This window comes from Carettochelys insculpta, chromosome 4, assembly GCF_033958435.1.
Source record: "Carettochelys insculpta isolate YL-2023 chromosome 4, ASM3395843v1, whole genome shotgun sequence".
Lineage (NCBI taxonomy): Eukaryota > Metazoa > Chordata > Testudines > Carettochelyidae > Carettochelys > Carettochelys insculpta.
In genome coordinates, this window is record NC_134140.1 from 73428680 (window position 1) to 73441295 (window position 12616).

The 12616-nt window shown below is 43.6% G+C and overlaps 1 protein-coding gene across 4 annotated transcripts in view; it reads left to right on the forward strand.

Annotated features, from left to right (window-relative positions):
- Positions 1-12616, forward strand: part of MARCHF1 (membrane associated ring-CH-type finger 1) — a 553572-nt gene that overhangs the window by 964 nt on the left and 539992 nt on the right. The window lies entirely within an intron of this gene.

A 12616-nucleotide genomic window follows, 5' to 3' on the forward strand; every position in this document is an offset into this window, starting at 1 on the left:
AAGATAATCAAGGTGAGCAAATCAGAGAGTGGAGGGGTGGGGGGGAAGGTCAAGAATTAGATTGAGCCAAGTATGCAGACAAGCCCCTATAGTGACTCAGAAAGTTCCCATCACGATTTAAACCATGTGTTAATGTGCCAAATTTGAATCTAAAAGCCAGCTCAGCTGTTTCTCTTTCCAAAACAGTGCAATAATTCCTTTTCAATAACACACATACAGGATACATCCAGGATACATTTCCTGGACACTACAGTACTAATCAAGGATGGCCTGATGAGTACCACACTGTACCGAAAACCTACTGATTGCTATACTTATTTACACCCTTCTAGTTTCCATCCTGCACACGTGACTAGATCCATTGTTTACAATCAAGCTCTTAGGTACAATCGCATTTGCTCTGATCCAACTGACAGAGACCAAAAACTACAAGAACTTTACCAAATATTCATAAACCTGAATTACCCACCAGGAGAAGTAGAAAAACTAATCAACAGGGCCAGACGAATACCCAGAGACCAGCTACTCCAAGATCGGCCCAAAAAGGCCAAGAACAGAAAACCACTGGTCATCACCTACAGCCCCCAACTCAGACCACAGCAACGAATTATTAAAGACCTACAACGTATCCTTAATCAGGATGCCACACTCCAGAAGGCCCTGGGTGACATGCCTGTTCTCTCCTACAGACAACCTCCCAACCTCATGAGGATCCTCACTAACAGCCACAGTCTATACCCCAGGAATACCAGTCCTGGAACCTTGCCCTGCGTCAAAGCCCACTGCCAGCTTTGTCCACATATCTTCTCTGGAAATACCATCACTGGACCTAACCAGGTTACTCACAGAATCAAGGGCACTTTCTCATGCTCCTCTACTAACATCATATATGCCATCATGTGCCAACAATGCCCAGATGCTTTGTATATTGGACAGATTCTAACTCCCTTAGACAAAGGGTCAATGGTCACAAAACAGACATCAAAACACTCCAGATCCACAAACCAGTCGGTCAACATTTTAATGGAATGGGGCATTCTGTCAATGACCTCAAGGTATGAGTGTTACTGAAAAGGAATTATCGCACCGTTTTGGAAAGAGAAACATCTGAGCTGGCTTTTAGCTTCAAATTCGGCACATTAACACATGGTTTAAATCGTGATGGGAACTTTCTGAGTCACTATAGGGGCCTGTCTGCATACTTGGCTCAATCTAATTCTTTACCTTCCCCTCCACCCCTCCACTCTCTCTCTGATTTGCTCACCTTGATTTTCTTTTTCTGATTTGTCCTCCTTGCTTACTGTTTTTGGTTCTCTGTGCCTTAAATATTGAGTCTGTTCTGGTCTGGCTATGGTCTGAAGAAGTGGGTCTGTCCCACGAAAGCTCACCTAATAAACCATTTTGCTAGTCTTTAAAGTGCGACTTGACTACTTTTTGTTTTGATAGTGTATAGACTAGCACGGCTTCCTCTTTGTTACTCCTCTGTGATGTGTGGGTCACGGCTGGGCCCCCTGTCTGCACACTTCAGACCTTGCTTTTGCTCGGCTTTCGAAGTGGCAGAAGCGGGTTATGAAGGAAGAGAGTCTGTATGGCTGCTTGTATGGAGATAGGCTCCCCCGCATTCATAACTGCCCCAGGGGACGATTTCACACGTCTGCTGAGAATGTGATAGGTAGTTGTGGAAGGTTGTGGAGTTTCTACAGAAGTGTTTTCTGGCAACAAAAGTGGCCCTAGTGATTTGAGAGAAAAAGTTGATTTCTATCAATCAACTTGTCCGAAGTCTCTAACATTCACACTTACTGGTGTGTGAGAGAGATTGATTAGCTGGTGCTTACTAAAGCCAGAGCCTGAAAGCTATAGCACCTTGTGGGTAGTGAGGAGATGTATTCAGATTAGCCCTGTCAAATTTGCCAATATACCTCACTGTAATTGCTAATGATTTTATTTCTGGATCTCACTTGAGCAAAATGGTAGATGTCCTCTTACTATCAGATATATAACCCTTGTTACACCACTGAACTCTGGCTTTCTCTGTTATTGTATGCCCCTTTATTCTTATGCTAACAGATTTGCCTTGTGTAGTTTGGGTTTTTAAATCAAGTAATGGATTTTTTTTTTAAATAAAAGAGAAATATATGTGATTTGCAGCTGCCCCCCACCTGGAGCTGGTTGTGGGGTGGGAGGCTCCAGGGGCTTGCAGCTGCCCCCCTCCAGCCTGCAATCCTCTGGAAGGAGGATGAGGCTGTGGGGGGGGAGGGGAGCTGGCCAGCAGCTGCCTCCCCGCACACCTGCAGCCTGTCTGTGGCAAGAAGGGGTCAAGGCTTGGGCCATGGTCTCCACCTGGCTTCTGTTGCAGCCTACAGCTGGTCTGGGAGAAGTTCTGGGGGATGGCCCCAGCCTCCAATGGCCCCTCCCAGTCTGCAGTCTCTTTGCGGGGTGGTGAGGTGGTGCCTGGGGGGTCCAACCTCAGCCTCCACCTGCCTCCCCCACTGGATCTGCAGTTTGGTCCTAGGGTAGGATGTCTCCTGGGTGGGGCTGGGCTCTGCTTCCCAATTCCTAGGGTGGTCCTGTGGGATGCAGAATGCTGGGTTTGGGACTTCCTGCCCCAGCTGAGTCTTCTTGGAGTAAGGGGGCCATGTACCCAGTCCACTGGCTGGTGACATTTAGACCCCTGACCTCAGGTGGTCCCTCTTCTACAGGTGCATCTACTCCCCTCCCCTAAGAACAGTGTAACTGTCCCTTTTGCTTGCTGTCCCCAGTGGTCATTCTGCAGAATAGCATCCCTCTTCTTTGCACCCTCCCTTTCCATGGCCTGGAAAACATTCCCTTTCCTGACATAACCAACTCAGCCCTTGGCTTAAATTAAGGTAAGAGGAAGCTGCATAACAAATTTGGTGGCTCTAGCTCTTATGGTTTAGGAAGATTTCTAGAACAAATGGACTCACAGGCAGAAGGATGCACAAATGCTCTAAATAAATTATATTTAGATTGACATTTATTCTTTCAGGAGTACAAGCTACAAACATGGCCACTTCCTCATTTATTACCTCTGACTCTTTACAGCCATAGGTGAGATAAAAGGGGAAAACACCAAAGAGTAATAAACCAAAACAATTTTAAGAGCAGTTTAAATTGTGAAAGAGGAAGGTAAAATTTATCCTATGGTGGGAGAATGGGTAATAAACTATTGCGAAGACCAACTTTTGGGTCTAAACAGTTCTCTGAAAGCCTAATAACTTTACTGGCTTTCTTCCTTATGTCACTGTGATACATGAATCTAAGTGCAATCTCTCTAGTACAGTTGAGCTTACAATAATGTACTGCTTAAAAGAATGACATTTCCTTGTAGAAAACTTGACTCTTAATACCAAACAACTACAGTTGACCGTGGTATGTACTTTGTTAAATAATGCAGAGCTAATTAGCTGTTTTGTGCAGTTAGAGTTCAGGTTGTAATTTAGGTTTCCAGATTGAAGGCACATCGAAAACAATTTCTCTTTTTTCAGGTAACAAAGAGGAAAAAATAGCTCTTCTAAAATGCTGACTGGATTTTGTACCTAGATCTATTTTAATGAAGATTTTGTTTATCTACAAATAAGAGGGGAGCTGAGTAGTGCTGAAGCTCATAGCTCTTACTGTCTTAAGCTATTCCAGCTCTGTGATAACATAACACTTACATGTCACTTCTAATTAGTATGTTTTGCCTTCTATTTCACAGAATGCGGTGAAAGTACCAAATATATCTGAGGCAAAATATTGTGCTGGGAGACTGATGTAAGGATATGAAGAAGTGTGAATTGTGGAGTTATGCCTTATATTTGATATATGAACAGTGATTGTTCTGAGAGGTTGTTCTTGGTACTGGGGATAGTCTAAAATGGGAGGAGGCTTCTGTGGGCAGGTTAAGGTTCTTTCTTGATCTCATCCCGTTTCATCCTCCCTTTCTAGTGTCAATCTCCACCTAATTCATGAGGATGTATTTCACCTACAACCCCATCTTTTTGCAGACGCTACTTGAGTGTTGTGAGGTTCCTATGCACATATACTGGAAAGGTGGTGTCAGGGAAGTGGAGCGTACAGCAGTGAAAAGGCAAGAGGGGAAAGTGGTTGGTTGGGAGATGTGCCTGGCTATGATGTGGGAATGGATTTCAGGACAGTAGTGAAGTTGGGTGTGGCTCTGGTCTTATGAGGAATGAGCATGGATGGATCAGTAGCTACAGGCAGGGTTGGAACTGGAGCAAGTCAACTTTTTTTCCCCCCAGTGAAATATTTTTTGTTTAAGAACTGGCGGTTGGTTAAAACTTTTAATAAAAAAAGCTGAAGTTTTGCTGGATATACTTGGGTTTTCATTTTAAAAAACAATTTTTTGGCAATTGAAAAATGAAAACAATCCCTTAAATGTCTAGCTCAGACAGAATGCTTTGCAGGTGAGAAAATGTTGAACTGCAGGAGTGATTCTTCCCTTCACTTTACAGCCATTTACTGGGTAAGCTTTGCACTTGCAGAGCTCATGATCGCTTATGGAGAAAGATGGTGACTGCCAGCTAAAAAAGTCTTCAATCTGAGGTCAGTTGTAGATTTCACTGAAGCTGATGGGCATGATACTTCTATTTCATTCAGGCTAAATGAAAGAGCAACTTACAGCCCTCTGTTTCAGCTACCACTATACAATAGAGGCTACTGTCCAAAGCATGGATCAGCATGGCAAGCCTTTAGTAGCTCACCCAGGTCGCTTGAACAGTTTCCCTGGAGGCTGATTGCAAATTCTGGGACTGGGGCATGGATTTGGTTGCAGGTGAGTGTGTGTGGTAGTGTGGCCCTGAGAGGGAGCGGAAACAGAGTGCTTTTTGGGCACACAGGACTGGCTGGAAAGCAGGCTTAGATTTCCAGATAAGAAACTGGCTCTTGTTTGGTAGCTCTGTGTTCAGGAAAACAAGACTTTGTATACATCCTATATAAATCAACAGAATTGCATCAGAAATATCTGGCCTGTATAATTTTTGTCTTCCAATGCGAACAAGGTAGAAAAGCCAAAAATATTGGCTAACCAATGAATAGCTTTTTGTAACTCTGTAAAGGTATTCACAAAGTACATGTGCACCTTTGTGCATATGTCCCATGAATACAAGGAGCATAAAGAGAGTCTTCTGAACAAAGGTCTTTTCCTACAGCCATGATGTTTTAAGTTCAGCGGAAATGCTCACCTAATAGCCTCAGATGTTTCCAGAAGCAGCAAACAGAGGAGAGAAAGGGCTTTCTGTTCAATCTCAACTTTAGACATTAAGTAGTTAGCATGTATAACATAAGTGAAACTCTTCTAGTTACTGTTTTCTACTGGGGGCGGCAACAACATGTGACTGCACATTAGCTTCATGGAATCATGTGTAGTTTGAAATCTCTATCTGGTTTTCAGCAGCCCATGTTAAAGAATGAATTTAGTCTATTACAGTATTTCTTTCTAGAGAGGGAATTGAGTTATAATTCATATTAAGAGTAGTTAATTATTGCTTGGCTCTGCATGTCCCTTAGTCCTAGCCATACTATTGTCATTCTGTTACGAAAATGCTAATCCGGAGCTACAAATTCACTGAAAGTATAAAGAAAATGGCTAGAAGCAGTGGTGCTAGTTGGGGAAAGCAAACATTCCCTCCACTTTAAGGATTTGCATTTACTGAAAATTCCATTGCCCTCAGTGGTAAGGGCAGGGTGTGATTAGGTTGGTTTTGCCCAGTATCTTATGCTAAGTCTGCAGAGGTGCTGCTGGAGCAGTCTATTGCATCATCCCACCTGTTGAAGAGAATTGACACCAAGATGGCTGCCAGGCCAAATTTAAGTGAGTGGGTTGTGCTTTTGGTGCATAGGTTGCAGTGCCACTAAAACTTGGCCGAGTTGTGCCCACACCCAGTGCAGCTGGGCCAAATTGTGGTCTGACCTGAAGTAAGGGGATTCAGTTCCTGTACAGTGGTATGATAGGGAGGCCATTAGAAATGTGACTCCAGTGCCATCTGTGGGTAAGAGAGGACTCACTGCTCAGCTGGGGTCCTCTCTTCTTTAGCCCTCTGCCCCACTCCCCTCAAGATACATGTGAATTGGTGCCACTAGCTGTCAGGTGTGGGGAGTTCAGAGAATGGGAATATTTTAAATTTTCTGCTGAAGTTAGATTAAAAGGCTCTCATCTTAGTGTTCATGCTTCACACAGATGCCATTTAAACACCAATACCAAGGAGGATTCCCGGACATTAATATGATGAATATGTAATGGTTATTTCCAGTAACACACTGTATTCCTGCGGACCCAAACAACGAGAATTGTTTTGATTCTGTACTTGGCTCAGTGCCTGGTAAGGGCTTTGGCAAATAGGTAACAGACAAATATGTCTGAGTTTTGGTTAAGGGTTTTTTTCCTATGTATCTGAATGTCAATTGTTTGGAAGCATACTGTCTAAGCATCCTATCCCTGTACAGTAATCTAGCTCAAGATTCCATGTTGGCAGTTAGTGGGCATTCAAGAGTAGGTATATGCTATGGATAGTAAGTTGAAGAGATACACCTCTAACTATCCTCAAGTGCATTTTTGAGTTTCAGTTGGCAATGGATCTTATCTTAGGCAGTGTGTGCTGTCTATAGCACAGATATCTTCTTGGGAAATAATGGATAGAATAACCCATAGTAGTAAAAAGCAGCTTCTCTGGTATAGGTTACCTCCACACTGTCATCATACCTCCAGATGGATCACAGCTGACAGCCAGTTCCAGGTCAGACTGACAAAAACAGGGCAGGCATTCTTACATTCTTGGTTTATTCTATAATCAGATATAACCACACTAGTAATTAATACGTGCTCCTATATTGCTCTACTAGCTTAATATTAAGCCACGGACTATCCACATTAGGTTCTTCCTGTTCCAGGTTACTTACTTAGGTCAACAAATGCTCAGGACCTTACACCAAAAAACAGCACTCTAGCTTGTCCTTTAATAAATGTGAACTGAAGATATGTTAGCTTATTTCTTTTCTTAGCTATTAAATGGCTGAAACAGATTAAAGTACATGACAGCTGTCTCCGAGCATAAAAACGGAAGTAATATCAAGGATGTTAAAGCCGCTAAATAAGTCTTCCTAAGCTACCCAAATAACTGTGGGGATCTCAGTCCTTTTTGTTCAGTACTACTTCTGTCAGAATTCCCCATGAAGAGGTGGGGTAGAAAAGTGGTGGTCCAAGGTCTTTGTTCTCTCCTTTTGTTTCTTGACCCCTTTTGCTGGAAAAATCCTGGCTGTGTCATGCATCAGGCAGCTTCCTGGCATATGTACTTGACCATCCTTCCTTCACATGAATTGTAAATTCTAGTTTGTGTCTTTGTCTACTTGCCATTTGAGGAGTCTTTGGGGACAACATACAGATGCCCTTAGTTACAGTTCCTTTCTTAACTTGTTGACGTGTCTCAGAGCCACAACATGTTTGAATTACAAACAGCAAAATGTCATAATTCCATGTACAATGTCTATACATATAAAAATATCCATCAGATTGCAGCTTTTTCCAACAGTACGTCAGCCTACTTTGTATTTATCACATTTTTGTAACCGTGGTGACCATATTAGCATAGACAGTCACTTTTCCATTTAGGCAACATTACACACATAACGAACGCTTTGCCGGTATACCACACCCATGCTGATAAAACATTCCTGCTATAGGCAGACTCTGAGTACTGATGCACCAAATTCTGCTTGGTGACCACAAGCAACTGAATTTAAGTTGATAAAGCTGCACAAGTAACTTCAAATAGAATGTCAGCTGATACTTCATTGGTTTAATAATGAGCTTATGACCAGGGTGAGGAACAATTGATATAATCTTTTCTGCCCACCTAATAAAAGGTAAGTGTTGGAGCAGTGCCAGCCTCTGTATATGGCATTTTTTTGATTTCACTCATCAACTGTAAGGCCCTCTGGAAGATCCTGTGACACTTTGGCTTACTACCAAAATTCATCAACATCCTGTGCCTCTTACATGATGTTGTGAAGCCCATGATACTCAATGGCAATACAACTAAACCAATTAATGTAAGGATTAGAATCAAACAAGGGAGTGTGATAGCACCTAAGCTATTTAATATCTTTCTGGCAGCCATATTCCAGTTTATTGCAGATGATCTCCCAAGTGGACTCAAAAACCCTACAGGATGGATTAGCCTTGTCCATTTCAGGTCCAAGACCAAAACAGTATTGGGGAAGAACTCCAGTATGCCAATGACACCAAGGTCTGTGCTACCTTTTAAGATGGTCTCCAAGTAATAGTCAACATTTTTGTTGCAGCCTATTGCGGGTTGAGACCAACTCTCAATACACAAAAAAACAAAGTTCTCTTTCAGCCAAAACCTGCCATACCATTACCCGCACCAACCATCATGGGAGAGGACCAAGTGCTGGAAAATATCGATAGCTTCAGAGATAGGGAAAGCTAATCTGTCCAGTAACACAGACATTAATGATGAAATCCACCACAGATTTTCCAGTGCGATTTACAGATGTTTAGGGAGGTGAGATGTTGACTGTGATATCAAGATACAGGCCAGGATTAACGTCTACAATGCTGGAGGCATCCCAGCATTGCTATATGGAGCTGAAGCGTTGACTGTCTATAGACCTTATAAAAGACCTTATAAAAGATCTGAAGAAATTCCACCAAAGGTACTTGAGGAGAATATTGGGCATCACATGACAGAACAGACTATTAGAGTCCTCGTAGAGACCGATTCTTGAAGCATCAAGGCAACAATAGCCTACTGGCAGTTATGATGGTCTGGTCAGATGGTCAGCATTCCTGACATACATTTGCCTAAAAAGATTCTCTATGCTCAGCTGAGGGCCAGGGAAAGATCTTGTGGTGGGCAAAGGAAGTGCTACAGAGTCGTTCTTCAGAATTCATTGGTAAAGTGCAACATTGACGCTGACATCTGGGAGAGGCAGGTGGAAGATTGGGTGACCTGTGCTCAAGAACTGAACCCAACACTTGAAGATCAGAAAACCAAAGAGTCAGACATTCATGGCCCACATTGCAGCTACATCTACACGTGCCCCAAACTTCGAAATGGCCACGCAAATGGCCATTTTGAAGTTTACTAATGAAGTGCTGAAATGCATATTCAGCACTTCATTAGCATGCAGGCAGCCGCGGCGCTTCGAAATTGACGCACCTCGCCGCCACGCGTCTTGTCCAGACGGGGCTCCTTTTCGAAAGGACCCTGCCTACTTCGAAGTCCCTTTATTCCCATGAGCTGATGGGAATAAGGGGGCTTCGAAGTAGGTGGGGTCCTTTCGAAAAGGAGCCTTGTCTGGACAAGATGCGCGGCGGCAAGCCGCGTCAATTTCGAAGTGCTGCGGCCGCCCGCATGCTAATGAAGTCCTGAATATGCATTTCAGCGCTTCATTAGTAAACTTCGAAATGGCCATTTGCGTGGCCATTTCGAAGTTTGGGGGCTCGTGTAGACACGGCCTGCTGCTGCTGCTGCTGATGGCGCTGATGGAGACAGACCACATATGCACCTACTGCCAAGAGTGTGTTCTGGAAGAGGAATACTATTCCTTGCCTGGATTGGCCTAATTTCTCACCTTTGCTCTCATCAATTATAGGTGTCCAAGGGGAGATCTTACTTTGTGCAAGGGATCCCAGAAAGATGGGGGGAGAAAGAGAGGGTCTAATAACATAAATTTTGTGGAAACATAATTGTCTGCAGCAGTACTGACAAAAGTCTCCTGTAGATGGTTTCAAGTGGAGTGTCCCAAGGATTGGTTCTGGGGCCAGTACTGTTCAACATCTTTATTAATGACCTGGATGAAGGCATGGATTGCATCCTCAGCAAATATGCAGATGACATTGTAATCCTCAGGGCCTTTTCTGCTGCTCTGGTGTTTAGCTAGGAGGTCAGGTAGATGCATTGGAGGAAAGGGATACGGTCCAGATTGACCTACCCAAATTGCAGGATTGGGCCAAAAGACATTTGATGAGGTTCAACAAGGAGAAGTGCAGAGTCCTGCATTTGGGATGGAAGAATCCCAAGCACTGTTACAGGCTGGGGATCGATTGGCTAAGTAGCAGTGCAGCAGAAAAGGTCCTGGGGATTACAGGCAATGAGAGGCTGGATATGAGTCAACAGTGTGCCCTTGTAGCCAAAAAGACTGATGACATATTGTGGTGCCTTAGGAAAAGCATTTCCAGCAGATCTAGAGAAGTTATTCCCCTCTACTCAGCACTGGTGAGGCATCATCTGGAGTATTGCATCCAGTTCTGGTCATATAGAAAGGAGATGGATGCATTGGAGCAGGTTCAGCAGAGCGCAGCAAAAATGATTAAGGGGCTGGAGCACATGACCTATGAAGGGCAATTTGGTCTTGTTTAGTTTGCACAATGGAAGACTGAGGGGTATTTGATAGCAGCCTTCAACTTCTCGAAGGGGAGCTTTAAAGAAGATGGAGAGAGGCTGCTGTCAGTAGTGACAGAAGGCAGACCAAGGAGCAATGGTTTGAAGTTACAGAGGGAGAGGTCAAGGTTGGAAAGTAGGAAAAGCTATTTCACCAGGAGGGTGGTGAAGCACTGGATTGCTTTACCTAGACAGGTGGTGGAATCTTCATCCCTAGAGTTTCTTAAGTCCCGGCTTGACATAGTCCTGGCTGGGATGATATAGTTGGGGTTGGTCCTGCTTTAGGCAGGGGGCTGGTCTAGATGACCTCCTGAGGTCCCTTCCAGCCTTAGAATTATCTAATTCTATGCATTGGATACCAAATTTTTAGTAGCGCTCCTCTTTAGTGCATCTCTATTATTCAGCCATTTCTGAATATGCTTTATTGGAAAACATAGTCCTCTGAACTCATACTGCTGTCTCTATGCTCAGTACTCTTCTTATAGTTTGCTGGGGTTTTTTTCCTGTCATTCACCAGAAAAAAGTAACTAAATGGTGTTTCTCAATGAAAACTGAAAAGAGGATAATCTAAAACTGGTAGTTATTTTAGAATTGAGGGGGGAAATTAACTTTTTAAAAGAAACAGTCAGTGAAGATGAGCAGAGGTAGAAAGATTAAAAGAAATAGCAGTAGGGAAATGAGATGATCAAGATTTAAAATGAGAGACTGGGTGAAGAATTTTGAGAGGAAAACTTAAAGGAATCGCTTGAAGAGAAGGGAGCACGAAAGATTTAGAAGATGGAAAAAGGCCTCAGGAGATTAAAGCGAACAAGAACCAATAGACTGTAGGGAGAAAGGCCTCTATGAGAGCTGATGAGACAAAAATTGTAACAAAGAGTGGATTTAAGAGTGGAAAGGAGTAGGCAGAAAATTATCAAAATCAAGGCCCAAGATATGGAATAAAGACAACTATGTGGCTGGAGGAAGAAAGAAACAAAAAACTTATTGTAAGGTGTTGAGTGAGTACCACAACGATTATTTAGGAGAATTTGTACATCTTTAAAAGGAATTTTAGTTCAGTGTGCAGCCCCTTCATGTTGATTTTAGAATAGTCTAAAGAACAAATTCATCAAATGGTCCTGTCAGGGTAACTCAAATTTTAAGTGCATGCTTTTCAGGGACTGTGAATTTTGGTTTGGTAACTTCAAATATTTATACAGAAAGCCTTATTTTATGGCCGTCTTGCCATGGAATGCAAAATGTTATATGAGTTCTGAGTCTAAGCAAGAGTCTGAATCTCAACTGAAAAATTGGACGAGAGAATTTCAATAAAAGCGTAGTAGATAATGTTTGAACACTTCTTATCCACTTTTGAAAAATAGTAATTTATGGTGGTTTTCCACTGTTCAGGGTAGAGATTAGGATAAATTTAGTAGATCGTTCATTGTTCCTCAGCTTGTAGAACTGAATTCCATAATTTGAGAGAGAAGACTAACAGTTTGTCCTTTAATTTATTTTTGCTTCTTTAAAATAGTCAGTTTTCATCATTATTACAGTATATATACTCTGACAAGCCCCCATCCAGGAAAGCTCGAATCGAGGGAAAAGGTTGACTAGCACTGCTGTAGTAGCATATTAGTACTGCAGGGAGCCCCATAGCTGGGATCAACAGAACTGCAGTGTGGGAGTGTGGGGACCTAGAGATTACAATTGTGTGAGTGAGTGGGGAGTGGAGAGCTAGGCTGGCAGTGGAGAAGGGGGCAGGCTGGGAAGAGAAGGAAGGAGCTAAGCTCTAGGGTAGAGCTGGGCATGGGACTGTAGGGAGCAAGCATTGCTGGGGGCAGAGGACCCAACTTAGGAAGGGAAAAGAGAAAAGGTATGAGGCAAAGATAGGCAGGGGTGACTGTAAGAGAGGGGCAGAGTGCGGGGCACTGGACCACTGGGGGCAAAGGTTGGCTTGGGGAGGCATGGGGATAGAGGCTGAGATGGGCTGGGGGCTGGCAAAGGTATAAGGAGCTGAGCTGGGCATAGGAATGCTGGGAGGAGTGGAAGAGAGGGGAAGGAGGGTGAGAGGGGCACAACCAAGCAGGTGGGAGATGGGGCTGTGGCCGACCAGGGGTCCGCTGGTTGAGGGGTGGTGCTCAGGGGTAGGGGGTTCCCTGGGCGAGAGTGGGCGGTGGCTTGTGGCTCTGTCTGAGGGAAGGGGCTGGGGG